At 46.0% G+C, this 6,000-nt stretch overlaps 1 protein-coding gene across 4 annotated transcripts in view; it reads left to right on the top strand.

The window, feature by feature from the left end:
- The first annotated feature begins 411 nt into the window (after nt 1-411).
- tnip1 (TNFAIP3 interacting protein 1) overlaps nt 412-6,000 on the top strand; it is a 108,188-nt gene continuing 102,599 nt past the window's right edge. For 3 of the 4 annotated variants that reach the window (XM_073067113.1, XM_073067114.1, XM_073067110.1), the window contains exon 1: nt 892-1,036. The gene's annotated coding sequence lies outside the window, so the exon portion shown is untranslated. Of the gene's footprint in view, nt 595-891; nt 1,037-6,000 lie in introns of those variants that run through there. The other variant, XM_073067111.1, reaches the window with a different exon arrangement.

Below are 6,000 nucleotides of genomic sequence, written 5' to 3'. Positions count from 1 at the left end.
CCCGATAGTAATATCCGCACAATAGCATTAAATAATTCGGCCTACACAGTAATATTTATCTCTATCTCCAGAAAGCCGCTATACTACACACCACTAGAAGGTTCCTAGCAATTGAGAAATTAGTGTGTTTGGCTATGCGCGTACCTCAGGTTTCACCAACTTGAGCTGAGAGAAAAAAAATAAACAATTAATATGGAGAACATGAGATGAAGAGTCATCGTGAAGCCGAGGAAAAAATACGCAGCGCCATAACTGCAGGTGTTTCGCGGGGGGGAGGGGTTGGGAGGACAAAAGGTTTTTTTTATTCTCGAAGAGAACATTTGTAATTCGACCAGTTATGAAATAGTTTCCTTCGCCTTCTTTGTTTCGAAATGTTTCTGCGGAAACTCTTGCAGTCGGCAGGAAGTTGTGAGAAAGATATCTCGGGCGCTTTTCATAACCCTCGCCGACCAGCGTTGCGTAAAACAAAAAAGCGGAGGGGGAAAGGAAGAGGGTGATTTACCTCAATGCGAGGAAATTCTTTGCAATCAGTGACAAAGTATTGAAGAGCGATTTCATTCGTGCAAGTCATTACATCACAGCCTGCTAACTGAGGTCAGTTTTGGTTTCCCACTCTGGAATGAACTGGAAAAAATAATTGCGAAAAGCTTTTGTTTGAAATTGCCTTGTAAATTATACAACACGTAGAGTGAGGCTGTTTTGAAGAGTCACTTGTAATTGTATTATACTATTGTCTCAATTTCTTAAAAGCAGATGCTTTTGCAAACATTTTCCTTTTATTCCTTAGTATTTTGTTATTAATTATATAAAACCCGGAAACTGACTTTTAAACGCGGAGGGCCCGCCTCCTCGCCCCCTGGGGTTTCACTCTCATTGGTGGACTCGGCCTGCCAATCACCACGGTTTGACGTCGACGAGGAAGCGCGTGCCAAGGTGGGGGGATTCCCTGGGTGAGAGTGCGCAGGCGCCGGCTCCCGTAGGACTGGCCCTACTCGGTCCGCATCGCCAGGCAGCCGGAGCATCGGAAAGGAGCCAGGTACGGTATGGGGTTGGCTTGAGGGGAGGAGGAGGTAAGGAGAAGGTTGGCGAAGATGCCAGGGCTGGGCATTGTACCGCCGCTGGGCGTCCTTTGGCCGTGCAATGCAATGTATGTGTGTTTGTGCGTACACCAGCTAGACGGGCCGAATGCCTTGTTGATTGCCCACCCTTTCGTATAGTTCCAACGTTGGGTCCAAGATATCACGAAATATCAAACCCCGACTGAGCAGGGGACGGGGATCCCGGAGGGTGGAGAGAGTCCGTGAGATGATCCCGGAGGACTGAAGAATGTCCAGCGATTTAGGGAATGCAAGAAGAATCTCCACCCTCTCTTCCCTTCCCACACCCCCTCGGGCTCCGAAACAGGACTTGACAGGCGCGGTCAACTGGATCAAAGGCTTAACATCTCAATTCAACATTCTGGTGAAGAGGTTTTGGTCCCTTACAGTTGAGGTTAGCTGCTCCATAGATGCTGCCTGATTTCTGAGTTCCTCCAGCTGTGTGTGTGTGTGTGTGTTACTCTGGGATGCTTGCTGCCCTCCCCTCGAGATGGTCTCTAGGGTATCTTGTTTTGGTTCTTGGTTGCAGAGGGAATTTTATTTTAATATCTTACAGAGTTAGGAAAGTGGGAGAGGAGAAGGAGGGATTAGGAAAGGAATTTCAGAGGAAAGGGCAGAGGAGATGTTGGTAGGCTGAAGGAAATCTAACTTGTCACAACATGGGAGATCGGCAGGTGAGACCTGGACTCTGAATCAGAATCACAACTGGCAGATGTGAAATCTGTTGTTTTGCAGCAACATTACATAAAATATTTAAAAACCTATAGATTACAGTAAGACGTATATTAAATAGTGCAAAAAGAAAGTGAAACATTGTGAGGTAGTGTTCATTGAGAGTGGAGGAGAAGAAGCTATTTTAAACTTGGTGATTGCAACAGAATCATCTAGTGAAAGGTACGGTGGAGGAAAGAGTTAAATGTTCTGAGTGGATTTGCATTTCTAAAACCTCAGAGTGGCCTTTCCTCTTTGTTGTGATGTGGTGGAAGGCAGTACTCGCAGAGTAGGATCCCACAAACAGAGTTGATTGGTGATCAGTGGTTGAGAGATAACTGTTGGCCAGGAAACTGGGGGGAGAATTCCTTCCCACTGGGAGGATGACATGAACATTACATTTGTCAAACCTCTGGTAATCTTCCCCCTCCCTTCCGCATTCCGGATCCCCTCTCCTCACCTGTCCAGCACCACCCTCTGATGCCCCTCCTCCTTCCCTTTCTCCCATGGTCTATTCTCTCCAATCAGCTTCCTCCTTCTTCAGACCTTTATCTCTTCCACCTATCACCTCTCAGCTTCTCACTTCCCCTCCCCCTCTCCACCTGGTCTCACATATCTCTTTCCACTCCCCCCACCTTCTTTTTCTGGCCTCTTCCCCCTTCCTTTCCGGTCCTGAAGAAGGGTTTTGGCCCAAGACGTCAACTGTTTGTTCCATTCCAGAGGTGCTGCCGGACCTGGGTTCCTGCAACATTGTGTCTGTGTGTGAACTCCCTCGATTTCCCCCCAATGGGACCTTTCAGAGCTGAGGGGCAGGCGGGGCCTGGATCAGTCAATTCAGTTGACAAGCAGCACTTACTAACTGCACCTCAAGTTCAATATCCTCATTGGCCTGGAGTGTGGTTTTGAGATACCTTGGAACTGATGCCTCTGTCAGCTCTTCAAAGCTATGGTAAAGGTCCACCTACGGTGCTGCTGGGGAGGGAGTTTAGGATGTTTATAGAGTTATAGAGCCTTCGGCCCAACTCATCCATACTGATCATATGACTGTACTTGGTCCAAGTCTCTCTGAACATTTCCTGTCCCTGTAGCTCTCTAAATGTCTTCTAGATGTAGTTTAGTTAGAGATACTGTTCTCTTCCAGCCCAGTAGGCCACCGATTTAACCCTAGCCTAATCACAGGACAATTTACAATGACCAATTAACCTACTAACCAGTAATCCTTGAATTGGGAAAGGGAAATGGGAGCACCTGAGGAAATGCACGCATTCTACTGGGAGGACGTTCTAGCTCCTTATGGACAGCGCCAGAATTGAACTCTGAGCTCCTGAACTGTCATGTCATCCCACCAGCTGCTATGCTACTGTGGTGCCACCCCCCCCCCCCTCAAAAACCCTTCCTCTGCCAGCTCGCTACGTGTACCCACCGTCCTCTGACAAGTTGCATCTCCATCTGGTATGGAAGCAGTCGAGCATCAGACCGGAAGTCCCTACAAAGGACTGTGAGAATGGCTGAGAGCATCATAGGAGTCTCCCTACCGTCCACCAGGGACATTTGTCAGGAGCGCTGCATACTCAGGGCCCTTAGTATTATTAAAGGTCTCACCCATCCATCCAGCATCCTCTTTGACTTCCTACCATCAGGCAGGAGACTCTGATGCCTAAAGATGAGAACAGTCAGGATTGGAAACAGTTACTTCCCTCAGGCCATTAGGCGTGAATTCTCTGCCACATCACATTCGAAGTGTCACCGGTTAATCTGTTCTGCGCCTTACAATAGTTAATCTTATTGAACTTTATTATTTATGTGTGATTCATCTGTAGATTTTATCTTTACCTGCATAAGTGATTGTGTGGAATGTGTGTTTTGCGTACATCCGTGCTTTACGCCCTGGTTCGAAGAAACGCCGTGTTTCTATATGCATTGTATGATTATAGGCATTACATACATGACAATAACTACATGTATGTAGTTAAATGGCAGTAAAGCTGACTTGACTCTGTGTGTGGGGGGGGTGTAGGGGAAAGGTTTACCCCCCCCCCCCCCCGTAGTTTCAGTCTCTCCCTTGTTGTGGATTGTCGGTGTTGTTGAAGGGTCCAAACTTGAGTGGAAGTTGATCCTAGCATGTTCAGATTCTGGCTAACTGCTCAAAAGCGGAGGTAATACCTGTCACCAGCTGAAAGCCCACCCATCCCCTTGGTTTCGGTATCACAGTCAGGTTTACTGTCACTCACATATTTCGTGAAATTTGTTGTTTTGCAACAGCAACACCATGTGATACATAAAAAGTACGATAAACTACAATAAGATATACAGTGGATTCTGGTTAATTGGGACACATTGTGACCGGTACATTTTGGCCCAATTAAGTGGCTGGCCAAATAGTCAGTTTCATGGAAATAGTTATAAAGATATAAAAAGTGCAAACTACTATTAATCTCCAAATCTTCATTTTTATCGTAACATTTAAGATGATTGTTGATACCTTCAAATTCTTCGTAGAGCCTGATTTGTTGAAGTAGTGAAATTGTTTTCATTTTCGTTCCTGGCTGTTTCTGGCATCTACCAGTCTGAATGCTTGAAACTGCAGTTAGAAAAACAGTTCTGAATTGCCTTACCACTTATTTCTCACCAACCATCAGTGACAAAAATCACTGCTTTTTGAACACAAACAAACACAAGTGATGTTTGAAAAACTTCCCTAGGAACAGTGTAGGTGGTCACACAAGTGCACATGAGTAATGCTAGTTAGGAACTGTTTGGCACTAGCCTCCTGTCCCAATTAAGTGGCATCGTGTCCCAAATAAACGAAGGGTCTCCCAGCTGTTCTTTTCATTTGTTTTTGTTCTTTGCGAGTTGTCCCAAGTAAGCTGCTTCCTCAATTAACCAATGGCCCAATTAACTGGAACAGTTGTATATAAAAACATTAATTAAATAAGTTGTGTAAAAAGAGAACAAAAATAGCGAGGTAGCGTTCATGAGTTCATTGTCCGTTCAGGAATCTTCATTGCCCCCCGATGTGAGTAGAGGTAGTCCTTGTTGGATTCTGGTGCTTTTCTGATTCAAAGGATCATTGGAAGTCAAGGATGAGGCATAAAACCTGTTTTTATGGACTTTTAAAATTAAATATTATAGCTGTTGGGTGATGGGATGGTGATGCGTCTCTACCAAAGGAGGTGTAAGGTGCTGCTTCCCTCTGCTGGCCTGGGGGTCGCCCTTGGGCGAGGTGTAGCCCCTGTTTAGCCCCTCCCCCCGATTAGGGTCACGTGAAGCTATCAGAGCAGCCGGTGCACATCACAAGTCCCGGTTATGTGACCACTGACACCAGGCAGACAATCTCTGAAGAGTTTTGATAATGACTGGTGTCACCCATCTTGTAAAGACACTGCCCAGAAGAAGGCAATGGCAAACCACTTCTGTAGAAAAATTTGCCAAGGACAACCATGGTCCTGGACCATGCTCACCCATGTCATATGACAAGGCTCATGATGACATGAATGTGGGGGGGGGGGGGGTGTCACTCTGCACAGGGCACAACATATGGACGACGGCACCTGAGGCATATGGAATCGTATCTATAGAATAAGCACACTTGGATTATTGTATTCAGTCTCAGGACGGGAATGGCAGATACAAAAGGGCATAATTTTAGGTGATTGGTGGAAAGTGTAGGGTGGATGTCAGAGGTGGGTATTTTACACAGAGCGGCGGGTGTGTGCAACACATTGCCGGGGTGGTGGTAGAGGCAGATACATTCGGGATATTTAAGAAACTCTTAGATAGGCAAATGGATGGTAGAAAAAAGCAGGGCTATGTGGGAGAAAAGGGTTAGATTAATCTTGGAGTATGTTAAAAGGTGGCACAACATTGTGGGCCGAAGGGCCTGCGCTGTACTGTTCTATGTTGTACGTAATAGTTAACTTGCCTAGTGATTCCAGGAATGAAAGGGTTGAAGTATGAGGCGTGTTTGATGACTGGGCCTATGCTGACTGGAGTTTAGATGACTGAGGAGGGATCTCTTTGAACCTAGATCCTAGATACAGAGGATGTGGAAAGGATGTCTCCTATAGCGGGGGAGTCTAGAACCGGGAGGCACAGCCTCAGAATCGAGGGACATCTATTTAGAACTGATGAGGAGTTTCATTAGTCATATGGTGGACCTACCGTAATCTATGTAAAAAAAATCAAACATTGG

This window comes from Hemitrygon akajei, chromosome 15 (genome assembly GCF_048418815.1).
Source record: "Hemitrygon akajei chromosome 15, sHemAka1.3, whole genome shotgun sequence".
Taxonomy (NCBI): Eukaryota; Metazoa; Chordata; class Chondrichthyes; order Myliobatiformes; family Dasyatidae; genus Hemitrygon; species Hemitrygon akajei.
The sequence above is the reverse complement of the archived record's forward strand: the minus strand, read 5'-3'. Positions and strand labels throughout refer to the sequence as shown.